At 39.4% G+C, this 13,590-nt stretch overlaps 1 long non-coding RNA gene across 1 annotated transcript; it reads right to left on the minus strand.

Moving 5' to 3' along the window:
• Window positions 1-12,557: 12,557 nt before the first annotated feature.
• Window positions 12,558-13,390, minus strand: LOC114265962 (uncharacterized). The gene is made up of 2 exons (XR_003630515.2): window positions 13,005-13,390; window positions 12,558-12,831 (listed from the first exon to the last, which is right to left on the minus strand). It is a non-coding gene; the product is annotated as an uncharacterized LOC114265962 (long non-coding RNA).
• Window positions 13,391-13,590: the final 200 nt, after the last annotated feature.

Here is a 13,590-nt window from a genome sequence, read left to right on the forward strand (position 1 = left end):
ACTGTCACAGCTCATTGGACATTGTTCATTTACTGTTTTGGTTTCCGCCATGTCCCTGTACTCTGTATTACTGTTAAGCAGGCCTTCAGTAATCTCGGATTACTGGCCGGTTACGGTGCTAAATCCATAGGGGCGGGTTTGGGTCGTGACAAGAAGCAGACCCTTCTCAGATCAAAGCAATCCAGGATCTTGAGAGGCCCAACATAGTCAAAGAGGTACAACATCTCATTGGCTAACGCGCTCAACCGGTTCATAAGTCGGTCGTCAGACAGATGTCGACCATTTTTCCAAGCATTGAAAGCCAAATTTGAGTGGGATGAAGAATGCGATCGTGCCCTAGAAAGCTTAAAAGAATACATGTCTTCTCCACCATTGCTAGTAACCCCAGTACTTGGAGAAGAGCTCTCTTTATACCTAGCAGTTTCACAGCACGCAGTCAGCGCGGTGTTGGTTAGAGCGGAAGGAACCCAACATTTGCCCATCTTTTATGTTAGCAAAACCTTGCTGGGCGCTGAAACCAGGTACCTACCACTAGAAAAACTGGCCTTAGCCTTGATGATGGCCTCAAGGAAGCTGTCGCATTATTTCCACGCCCGCACCATAATCGTCCTAACAGTTTTTCCATTAAAAACTTTGTTTGTGAGTGCGGACTTTTCTGGGCGAATCTTGAAGTGGGCGGTGGAATTGGGACAATTTGATATCAAGTTTCAACCCAGAACCGCAATAAAAGCCCAAGCTTTGGCAGACTTTGTGGCAGAGTTCCCACCAGGAAGTCATCACATCTACCGAGTTGACTTGACTGGTACAACAAAAAATGGGATGGAAAGTGCCGCAGGAATTACGCAACCTCCAAAACAAGATGCCTAGCCACATCCCAAGGCATACCGGATTGAAGAAAGGGAGGAAGTGGCAAACCAAGCCATTCCCAGTAAGGAGTCATCAAAAAGCAGAGATTGGAGGCAGTCTGACAGAGAGGATACAACACCTATAGCAGGCAGGGACTTGGAAGAAAACATTAGCAACACGCATGACCCCAAGACTTCATTCGACCTTTCCACCTGCTGGAAGCTATTCGTTGGAGAGATGTGGAAGCTTTTTGTGGATGGAGCATCCAACAGGCACGGTGCAGGACTTGGCATAGTCCTCATCTCACCAGATGACCTAATAGTTAAACAAGCAGTCAACCTTGGCTTCCCAGCATCAAACAACGAAGTGGAGTATGAAGCCCTTTTAGCAGGCCTAAAATCTGCACTCTACATGAAGGCCACCGAGCTAATGGTGTACAGTGACTCTCAACTAGTAGTAAACCAAATCTCAGGCGACTACGAGGCAAATGATGAGAGGGTGGCTAAGTACCAAGAGTTAGTTAGAAAAGAGATCATGAAATTCGAAGTAGTGTAGATAGAACAGATCGGCCGAGAAGAAAATAGTAGAGCAGACGAGCTAGCAGGCTTTGTTTCGATGGCAGATACATCCATCCCACATCCATTACTGATCGACTTCTCACCAAGACCAAGCATTGAAGAACCCGAAGTAGCGGAGGTATGTTGCGCCGAACTAGGCCCTTCATGGATGGATCCCATCATAGTATTCTTAAAAGACGGCATTTTACCCGAAAAGAAAAAAGAGGCCAATAAAATAAGAGCAAAAACACAACGATTTTGGCTCTCTCCATCAATGGCCTTGCATAAGAAATCCTTCACAGGACCTTACTTAAATTGTGTCCATCTCAGCAAGGTCGAAGCATTCTTGTTCGAGATACACGAAGGCGTATGCGGAAGCTACCAAGGGGGAAGATCATTGGCCTACAGAGCAATTTCACAAGGGTATTGGTGGCCTTACATACAAGCAGATTCAGAGAAGTATGTCAAGAGGTGCGAGAAATGTCAGAAGTTCGCACACCAAATACATCAACCAGCCAGAGAGCTTCTACCATTAACCAGCCCTTAGCCCTTGGCCAGTCACAATGTGGGGCTTGGACATAGTAGGACCACTTCCAACAGCACCTGGCAACAAAAAGTTCTTTCTTGTAGCTATAGACTACTTCACAAAGTGGGTGGAAGCATAAGCACTCGCATCAATAAAGGAAAAAGATGTGAAGAAGTTCGTTTGGCAAAATATTATCACTCGATTTGGCATACCCAAGGCTCTAATATCTGACAACGGCACTCAGTTCGACGGCAAAATTTTTAGAGGCTTTTGTGAGGAGTACAAGATATAATTCTACAATTCTACACCAGCATACCCCAAAGAAAATGGCCGGGCGGAAGCATCCAACAAAGTCGTCTTGGATGGATTGAAGAAAAGGTTGGAGAAAGCAAAAGGCAAGTGGGCTGAGGAGCTTCCTCATGTTTTATGGGCTTACCGTACCACACCTCGACAATCAATTGGAGAAACGCCATTCTCCTTAGCCTACGGCATGGAGGTAGTAATCCCATTGAAAGTCGGCCTTCCCACAATTAGAAGTGAAAATTTTGACCCAGACTTGAATGGAGAAGCCATAACCTTGGAACTTGACCTAGCAGAAGAAAGAAGAGAAAGAGCACTGGTCCACATCGTTTCATATCAGCAAGAGTTATCCAGAAAATATAACAAGGCAGTACATCCGAGGCAATTCAAGATTGGAGATTGGGTACTGCGCAAAGTAATGGGAAACACTCTGGTACCCGGAGATGGCAAGTTAGGGCCTAATTGGGAAGGACCATACAAAGTGGTTGGTTTAGCAGGAAAATGGGCATATCACTTGGAAGATGGAGACAACAAGGCCATTTCCAGGCCATGGAACACTGCCAATCTCAAACTATTTTATTTTTAGCTTTTTCATTAAAGTACTTGTAGTTTTTCTTTTTCAATAAAACAAGTAGTTCCCTTTTCAGCATAATTCTTTTCTTCTGTAAAAGTTAGTACTAGGGGCAATGAAAGCAGAGTTTGCCGAAATAACCAACACTTGGCTCTAGGTTGGCAGGAATAACCAACTTTGAGCTCTCTTCAGCCAAGATCAGGATCTAGGCTGAAGAAGTTTGGCAAGAATAACCAAACACTTCGCTCTAGGTTGGCCAGAATAACCAACGTTGAGCTCTTTTCAGCCGAGATCAGGATCTAGGCTGAAGAGGTTGGCTGGAAAAACCAACACTTATCTCTCTTCAGCTAAGATCAGGATCTAGGCTGAAGAGGTTGGCTGGAAAAACTAACATTTATTGTTCTTCAGCCGAGATAAGGATCTAGGCTGAAGAGGTTGGTTGGAAAAACCAACACTTATCTCTCTTCAGCCGAGATCAGGATCTAGACTGAAGAGGTTGGCTGGAAAACCCAACACTTATCTCTCTTCAGCCGAGATCAGGATCTAGGCTGAAGAGGTTAGCAGGAAAAACCAACATTCATTGCTCTTCAGCTGAGATAAGGATCTAGGCTGAAGAGGTTGGCATGAATAACTAACATTTATTGCTCTTCAGCCAAGATAAGGATCTAAGCTGAAGAGGTTGACAGGAAAAAATAACATTTATTGCTCTTCAGCTGAGATAAAGATCTAGGCTGAAAAGGTTGGCAGGAAAAACCAACATTTATTGCTCTTTAGCTGAGATAAGGATCTAGATTGAAGAGGTTGGTAGGCACGACCAAACAAAATACAAGGCTCCAAGACCGAGATAAGTACCTCGGCTAGAAAAAGCTAAACTTCATACAAATTATAGTTGAAAAACAAAGGTAGGTATGGAATAAACCGAGTAAAAAGATGAAAAAATTGAAGATGTCATTCCAAACTGGAGATTTCGTTCCAAAGTGCATTACAAAAGGAGGGGCCGTAGCCCGGTTACAAACTCCATTGATATCAAAATAAGAAAAATACAAAAATCAAGCAAAAAGATCATCAAGGTCTGCGTCAAGATCAACTCAAGTTTCATCACTCCGTAGCCCCGTCTTAATAGGAAGGTCGGTCGCATCTCCAACTATGATTGGTACCAGGAGCTCCACCCGAGCTGACTGAATAACTTGAACATCGGGATCATTGACAACGACTGGGGTGTTGTTGGGTTCTGGGGATGTCTCATCTTCTTCTTCCTCAACTTGAAGAAATTTTTGCTGAATTGTATTGGCATACTCCGCCATGTAGCTCGGGATAAAGTGGGGAGGAGGGTTCTGAAAAACCTCGGTCTCCTGGTGTAACGCCTCGACTTTCGGGTCGTTACAAATAATGGTCCATTCAATTCCAACTAGTGGACTTTAATGACAAGTAAATTCTAACTTGTCCTTTTAATTCCAGCTAGTGTCCATTCATTTTCCAACTAGTGTCCATTCATTTTCCAACTAGTGATCCTTTTAATTCCAACTAGTGGGCTTTAATGGCAAGTAAATTCTACCTTATCCTTTCAATTCCAACTAGAGGGCTTTTATGCCATGTTACACCAAGTCTGCCTATAAATTGAGCTCACCTCTCAACTTCTTTCTATGATTCTTCCTATATCTCTCTCCATTTGTTATATAGATTTAGAGTATAGATTAAGAATGTTTAAAGTGAGAGTAAACATTTTCATAAAGGAGAAGAGTTGTAGATTTTGTGAAACCTTACATACCTTATGGCTTAGAATTTGGAGATTCATGGAGAAAAATCGAGATTCGAGTGTTGGAGACGGAGGAGATTGATTTGAGATAATTTGGGTGGTATACAATATGCTTCCTCTAGATCTCTTTACAAAGAGTTGATGTTAATTACTTTCAATTTGTAATCCTCTTGATTATTGTGATGATTTGATAAATCCTGTGAATCATTGTCTGTTGACACGTTTGAGTACTCTAGTCATTTGATAAATTCTATGAAGTTGTTCTGTGTAGTTAATGTTGATTTGTCTGGCTAAATGACATGGAAATGCTCCGTACATGGATCGACTAGACCTTGCCAATAGCTTGGACCAATAGCCCAGATAAGTGTTTGTGCTTGGGTGAGGTGGGTGAGGCTGGTCATTGGTCGTGTACCGAGTAGGACCGGGTATTTGGTTCTGGATAAATTATCATATGTCGAGTTGACTTGTTTGTGTAATTTGGTACATTGTTTGATTGTCGAATCCAATTTGTTGTGTAATTGCTGGATCTCTGTTAATTTATTTTCTGTTTGAGCCTTGTTATTCCTGTTGTATTGTATACTTCCCGAATTAATTTATTTTTCAGGCGTGGAGCAAATTTAGTGGCGGTTGGAGTTGAAGCATCTAAAGAAATTGTTTGAGTTGGAGATTCTTTTAGTCCACAACTATATATTATTTTTGGAGATTTGTATAATTTATGTTTTGGAGATATTTGAGTTAATTATTTGTGGAGATGATTTGTATATTTGGGATTATGAGTTATCTGTAATTATAAATTTGAGGTTGATTTGATTTATTAACAACCTAGAAGTCGGGGCGTTACACCTGGCCATGACCGAGCTTCGCCACGGCTGCCTTCCACTCACATTTGGAAAATATATCATTGGCAGCCTCACACTGTAGAATGTAGGTGGCTTCCCCCTACTTATAGCCCCGGTCTTTCGCATCTTCAGCACTCTTCTTTAGCTCGGCAATCTCAGCGTCTTTCTTTTTCTTTAGCTTGACCAGCTCGTGCAAATAGCGGTTTTTTAGTGCGGCTAGAGCTTGCTGCTTATTGGCTTCCGCCGTGTTAACTAGCTCGGTAAGTCGGGCATTGTCAAAAAAGCAGCTCGGTGGTTTACTGTTGACCTTCCTTTAGTTCGGCCGTCTTTGCGTCGGCATCGGCCACGGCAAGCCGCGCTGTTTTGCGCAGCTCCAACACACGCTTATGAGCAATGCAGTTTTTCTGCATATCCTGCAAAAGGGAGGTAAGAAATTTTGAGTAAAATCGAACAAACGGATGCATAAAATTAGAAAGTAAACAGAAAAAAGCACTTACCAGCACCATCGATTTGGTGGCCGAGTGGATGGCTTTGAGCTCGGTAAGATGGTCGTGATGTTCCATATCAGGTGGCAGACACACACCTTTTGCAAGATTAAAGGCAAGTGAGTGGTCTTTATCTGCCACCACTGAGTCAGTATTAGCTATGGCTCGGTTCTTGTACGTCAGTTTTGGTGCCCATTTTGAAGAGCTAGCCCAGTTAGATTGTGTGGGCTCTAGGCTTGGCGAAGTGATTTTTAGGAGCACGGTTTCATCTTCGTCAACAAGGTGTTACGGCTCGGTTGTGGAAGTACGAGCACGCTTGCTTGGCTAGGATGACGAGGCCCGGGCTGTTAGGAGGGCCGCCACAGCCTCTTTTGTTTGGCCAGCTTGTTATACCGTGGTTTGGTCCCCAACGGCTGGTGCATTTGTTTCGGTGATAAGTGCTCTAACAGCTCTCTTCTTAGCCATTTCTTGCTCTTCTGTTAGTGGGATCAAATTAATTTGTGGAAGTGTTGGGTCTGGTTCTAGTGAGGGTTCTAGGTGGAAATCTGTCACCCTGGTGTTTCTCCTACTGCTATATCTGTATATCGGTTAGAAATTGAGTAACTGGGCCCAACCTTGTTCGCGATATCGAAGCGCGGCGCGGAGTGCGTCTAGATTGGGGTAACTATACTGCGACTTTAGATAATTCAAGTCTGCATAAAAGAAAAAGACAACGGTTAGTATGGTTCGAAATGTGACCAACGGAGTAAAGAAAGCACAAATCTGAGCCGAGGTAATTATACTGGCTACTCCTTTATTCTAGTTAATCCGGTCTCCTGGTATTTGGGCTTCCTGGTCCTCGAAGTTACCAGAAACCTAGAAAAATTCGTCGTCATTTACATCTTTATCTGGAGTGTTTTTTATTATTTTCTCTCGGCGGCGTCTTATTCTTAAGTAGTATACCCAGCCGTCTTCGTTCTGGCCAAGGCAGTATTGGTGAAATAGCTAGGCTAAACCAAGGTTGAGGCCAAGCCGGCGATTTAGCTCGGCGATACCATTTATTATTCTGTAAGAATTGGTGCTGAGTTGGGTTAGGCATATTCTAGTCTGCCTAAGGAATTCATAGAGGAGTGGTTGGATAGGGAATCGGAGTCCGGCTTCCACAATGGAAAGGACAGTAAAGGGAACGAAGCCCTATTTTTCCCATGGAGTTGTGTCCAGCTTGGCTAGTGAAAGGTGGACGTCATCAGGGATGTTGTAGTCCTTGCGGAATTCGGCAATAGCCCCTGGTGAGTTTACTAGGAATCTATATTTGCCCATATGGACTTAAATTATGTATAAATTAGCTCGGTGTTGAGATAATGTTGAGTATCTCGGTTAAGCGTTCAAAGGAGTGCCTGGCCAACCTAAGTCAGTCTGCAAAGTGAAAAGGAAAAGTGTTAAGCCTAGATCGTTGGACCGTGCTAAGTATAAGGGCAAAAATAAATGTAAGCCTAGCTCGGTTACGTGGGAGACTATCCGTTCATAGTTCGGTTGGAGCGAAGGACTTTAGCTTGGCCAAAGGAAGCAAAAGGTTCTTAGACGGACTGAAACTTCAAGTGTGGCATGAAGTTTTAGTTCGGTTATTAGAGGAGTTATTTGTTTGGCTGAGTGCACACCTAACTACAAACAAGTTCTTAGTTCGGTTGTAAAACCTGAGGAGGCTCCTAGTTTTTTGCTCGGTCATTGGTTAAGCTTTATAGTTCGGACGTAGTGTAAAGGGTGGTTCCAAGTTTAAGCTCGGTCGATGGGTAAGGCTTCTAATTCGGTCTAAAACGCGCCTATGGCAGACCAGTTCCTATCACGGTCGTGGTATGATTTTGGATCCAAATATGTCCCATATCAGTTTGTTTGCAAATCCAATTCAAAAGGCTCTTGCTCATTATTGTGAAAACCATTTGAGAGTGTTGTGAAAAAACACACATAAACAATGTTACATGTTGCTAGAATGTACAAATAGAAAGAAAAAGAGGATTAAGCTACTTACGGTTTGAAGACGAAAGGATATAGATCAAAAACCGCGAAGATGGTGGTGAGGACGCAGGCTCTGCAAGTGCTATGGTTACAAAGATGGAGGCTCAAACGGACAAGAGAGAGAAGGTGAATAGTAAAAGTGGTTGGTTTAAAATGTAGGGTTTTCGTATAAGGCAAAGAAAAGGCAGGACTGTTCAAAAATTTCGGAGTACGAGGGCGACGTTGACAGCTGTACTCAACCAGTAGGGGCCAGCCACGTGTCTATGAAATAGCAAGCGATTCAGATGTACAGCGTGACTGAAAAGACGTTTTTTGACCGGACAAATTGGTAGCCCGGCAACAATTTAGCTCGGTTGAAGATCTGAAGTTTTAGCTCGGCTGGTAACAAATAATCTCAATCATGCTACGCAGATGGAATTAAGGGGCAATTGAGAGGGAGTTTTTATGAGCATTAGGGCCGAGCTAAGCCCAGGCATAGTAATAGACCGTTCTATGGGCTGTGTTAAAAAGGGCTTAGCAGGTGGACCTTAGTTTTAGCTCGGTCCAAGTATGATTAGAGTCACCACAGTTGGAGTGGTGATAATTAGCTCGGTCATGGTATTCGGAGCCGAGGTATTATGGCTTCTTATGATGGACCTTGCTCTGGTTAGCGCGGTCAAAGCTTGCTATAGTTAGCTAGGTCTCAACTGACAAAACCGAGGTACAAGTGAACAAGAGCCGAGCTATGAGTTGCATGAGAAGGTGCTGGATTAAGTATGACAAAGTGCTAGTGTTAGCTCGGTCATACTTTCATCAAACCGAAGCAAAACCATCTCAATTGGTTTAAGCAGTGAAGGGGGTGTTGAAGGATAAACATTATCTTTCAGGAGTGTGATTCCTAGGAGGATTCTACGTGGAGGAATAAGAGTCCTACTAGGATTGTGCAAGGCAAAAACTATAAAAGCTCACAACATAACCTATGTAGAGGTAACACAACTTTGGTTCTCGAATACACAAAGCTTTGGTCTATTTTATCTATTTTGCTGACTTAGGCATCGGAGAGATATCCGGCACACACCCGCCGGCTAGCTCACGTTTGTGTTTTCAGGGAGTAAAGCGACGATGTTTGGAGGAGCGCAGACTTGATCAACAGGATTATACGAGAACATTATTTCTTGCCCGTACACTTTCCAATTCCATACTCCATACTCTAACCTCCTAGAGCTTGCCACCACCATCATTACCCATCCCACCCACCCTCCCATCTACCCTATACACCCCCAACCTTTATTATTTCCTTGACCACCACCTGCAACCCCCATTTCTATTTTCCTCCTCTTTAACACATTTTCTCACTCACCCTTTCCTTTATCCATAGCCTCTTCCTTTCCACTCATAAGACTTTCCCAACCCACTCACCTTCATGTTGCATCCACTTTATATTATTTTTATTCTGCAAACTATTGCTACATCCTTCCACAGAACTCTAGATCTCCAAACCACTATCGTCTCTTCTTCTTTCCAACCATTTTTTCTGCGTAACGCTATCTTTTATCTCTTTTTACTTGTTAGCGATAGTAACTAGTGTGGTTTGGGTTTTAGAGAGGGATGAGTGGGGTCGTTAGGGAATGAAAGGGAATAAATGTGGTGGTTAGTGGCAGAGGGTAAATGGGAGATGATGGTGGAGGTGGATTATCAGGCTGAATGAGTGCTCTGATGGTTATTAGGTAGGTAGGGGTTATGTGAAAATTAATTGAGATGTTAAAATCAACAAGATTTCAATTTAGGAATAGGTTGACCAAAAGTTTTTTTTTTTTTTTTTTTTGAGGGGGAGGTGTGTCATTTAGAGGCTCCCAAAGCACACATAACTTTCTATTTACATTCCTATCAATTCACACCAGTACAAGCACACAATTTTGATTTTTTTTTTAATCTCAATTCGCACCACTTAATTTCCATAATATTCCAATTGTCAACCTTATACTCTTAATACTAACCCTAACAATAACCAATTGCTGCCATAACTCTTATACTCTTAATACTAACCCTAACCATAACCAATTGCTGCCATAACTCTAACCTATTGCTGACACCTTTCCTCCTATTACCCTTTCTTAGCTGTACCCATTTCTTTGTAGGAATGATCATTTTAATCCGATCCACAGATCTCGTCCATACCCTTTTGAATGGGACAGATTTTACTTGCCCCGACACTTATGTGGGGTGGGAGTGAATTATATTTTGGTCACCCGCAACAGGGGTGGACGAGGGCGGGCATTGCTTCTCCCGCTCCAAACGCGATTCGACATAATTAATAATATATAAATAATATATGCATATATATATATATATAATAAAATTAGATATAAGAAAATAATATTAAAAGCCTATGGCTGTGTTTGATTTAACTTTCTAAAACTAATTCTACCCATACATTCTAATTCTGTGTTTGGTTTAAGTTTTTAAATTATGATTCCAAACCAATTTTAAAACATATTTTGAAAACATGTATGGTAAACCAGATAATTTTTGAATTTTTGGTCTACCTGGTCGTCTGCTTGGTTACCGGAACAGTACTTTTTTATTTTTTTACTTGCAATTACCAATCGCCACCTGTTATTTGAAAAAAAAAAATTTATATTTGTTTTTGATCTTTTTTAAATATAGAAATTATTTTTTTAGACAAAAATGACAAATTATTTTTTTGAATTGAATTTTAAAAAGAGATTAGTTATGGACTTATGAGTTTTGAATATAATTTTAATAGAATTTTGAGTTGTATGTTTGATTATGAGTTATAAGTTTTTCAATTAAGTTTTGAAATCTCTTTTCAAAATTCACAACCAAACAATTTTTCTCATTTCATATGTCACATCAAAAATTTAAAACTCTTTTTAAAACTCATAACCAAACAAATTTTCTCTTTTCAATCATAATTTCAATACTCACAAACTCAAAATACAACTCTATTCTCAAATCATAATTTTAAAACTTTACCAAACACTACTTATAGTTTTGTTTAAATATAAATAAATAATAATCTTAAAAGTCTCACTATTTATATATATGAAAATAAAAAAAAAAATTATTTAGGCCTCGTTTGAGAACAGGCTAATTTAGTAACTTTTTAGCTATTTTGCCAAAATATGAGTTAAAAAAAGCTAGTATGTTTGGGATGATTTTTTGACTTTTTACGAAAAGATGTGCAAAAAGTAGAGAGAAAAGAAAACCTTTGACTTTTTGGTATGAGTTAGGCCAAGTTTGGCATGATTGAAAAAAGATAAAAAGTCAAAAAGTCACTATCCTATTTAAGTCACATCATCTTATTTAAGTCACATCACCTCTCTAACACATCACTTCAAACCCAACCCAAACCCAACCCATATTTCATAAAAAGTCAAAAAATGCACTTATTTAGGCTAAGTTTGGGAAGTCCCAAATAAGCCAAAAAGCCAAAAAGTTACTCAAAAAGCTAAAAAGTTAACACTATTCACCAAAAGTCAACAATTACGGCTGCACAACTCCCAATTCAAATTTTTCTCTACAAATCAATTTTTACAATTTTTTATTACACATTTTTCAATAAAAAGTCAAAAAGTTAACCCAAACATCCATATTTTCAACCTCAATTTTTTAGTCCAAAAAGACAAAAAGTGCACTTTTTTAGTCTTCCCAAACTTGGCCTTAGTCTTCCCAAACTAGGCCTTATTGACTTTTTGATTTTTTTAGTGACTTTTTGACTAAAAAAGTCACTTGCCAAACGAGACCTTAGTGTGCTAAAAATTTAAATAGTTCTTAATTATTTTGACTAGTTAAAATGTGTTGGATATTCGTGGATATCGAGTATCTGCGGATGCACGGGTAAGGTTGGGATTAAAAAATTTCACCCATAGTAGAGATGGGACGGAAGTAGGATGGAGTTTGTCGATGAAAACAGAGATAAAGAATAACAAATCCGCCCCGTGACCGTCCCTATTTTCCACCCATATTGACTTTCTCTGTCTTCCGCTCCCCATTTTGTTAACCTTCTTTATTTTTCCTTTTTCATAAATTTAGGAATTTAAGGTGGTGAGATGGTGACAAGAGGGTATTGGGGAGAGGGTTGCAAGAGTAAGGAAAGATTGGGTGAGGCTAATGTGAAGGTGGGGGTAGTGTGTTATTTACTTTAAATTGTAATTGTAATTTTTGTTTGGGGAAATAAAATTATTTACAGTTATAATTAAATTAAAGTGTGGTTTGAGAAATGATTTTTTAGTATTTTTTTAACTTTTTTTATAAGGTGAAAAAAAGTTAGGATTGAATTTTTCTCGTATTAACATTTCAACATAAGAGAATTTGAGAGGCTTATGAGATCCATCATGAATCTCATTTTAATGATTTGAATCATTTATTTGCAAGAATCTCAATTATTTCATCAATGAAAAAATTATGTCAATCCAATTATAAGGCCCCAACTTTTGAGACCATTAGAAAACTAAATAAACCTCAAAGATACAAATTTTCTCAAAAGAATAATTACACAAATGTTCTTAAAATATAATTTATATAATTGTCTCTAAAATTAACATATAGCGGTGGGTCTCAAAATCTCAACTCAAATAATTTCTTTGGTACTTCAACTCCAATTGCTATTAATTTGCTTCACACCTAAAAATAAATTAATTCAGGAAGTATACAATACGACAAGAATAATGACAGAGAACAAATTAACAGAAATCTAACAATTTATAACTTTGCACAACGGTTCAATATTACCAAGGAATTTATCAAAATTGCACTAACAAATCCACTTAACATATGATAATTTGCCTAGGACCAAATATCGGTCCTACTTAGTACATGATTAGACTGGTCTCATCCACTGCACCCAAGAACAACTGCTTAACTGGGCATATTGCTGCAAGCTTATTGGCACCCTTCGATCCATGTATAAAGCATTTTCATGTCATTTAGTCAGACAAATTAACACTGTTATAATATCTGCAAAGAATTTTATCAAATGACCAAAATAATCAAACGTATCAATACAGAATAATTTTACAGAATTTATCAAATAACCAGAGTGATCAAGAAGATTACAAATTGAAGGTAATTAAAAGTTAACTTTTTGCAAATAGATTTAAAATAAACATATTGTATATCACTCGAATTACCTCAAAATAATCTATTCCGTTACTAACACTTTAATCCTCTAAAATTGCTCCATAAATCTTCAAAGGTGGCGGATCTAAATTATAAGATAATAGAGAGTATGTAAGATTTGACAAGATCTAAAACTCTCTTCTTTAATAAAAATGGTAACTCTTACTTTAAACACTCCCTAACTAAATTTAAAATTTATATCACAATGACAGAGATGAAACGGAGAAGGAGAGGATATGAGAGAGATGAAATCGAGGGATATGAAAAGAAGCAGAAGCTGGGGGAAGCGAAGAAGAGTTAGGCTCAATTATACGAAGTAGGAAAGGTGAAAGAATATTAAAAAAAAATAAAAAGGAAATGGAAAAGGCGTAAAAAAGATAGGGAAAAGAAAGGAAATAAAAGAAATGGGGCATGGCATGGGTTTGTCTGGGAGAGGAAAAAAAAGAAATAAAAAAAAAAAGAAAAAGAAAAAGGGTTGGTAGCAGGTGGTCGGCCACGCTAGTTTGTTTGTTTCTTTTTATTTATTTATTTTTATTTTCACCGAAAGAAGGATGGGAAAGGATGGGAAATGGGAATAAATTTATTTTTAAGGGTAAA

Source organism: Camellia sinensis, chromosome 4 (genome assembly GCF_055761805.1).
Source record: "Camellia sinensis isolate YWXY chromosome 4, ASM5576180v1, whole genome shotgun sequence".
NCBI classification, from domain to species: Eukaryota; Viridiplantae; Streptophyta; class Magnoliopsida; order Ericales; family Theaceae; genus Camellia; species Camellia sinensis.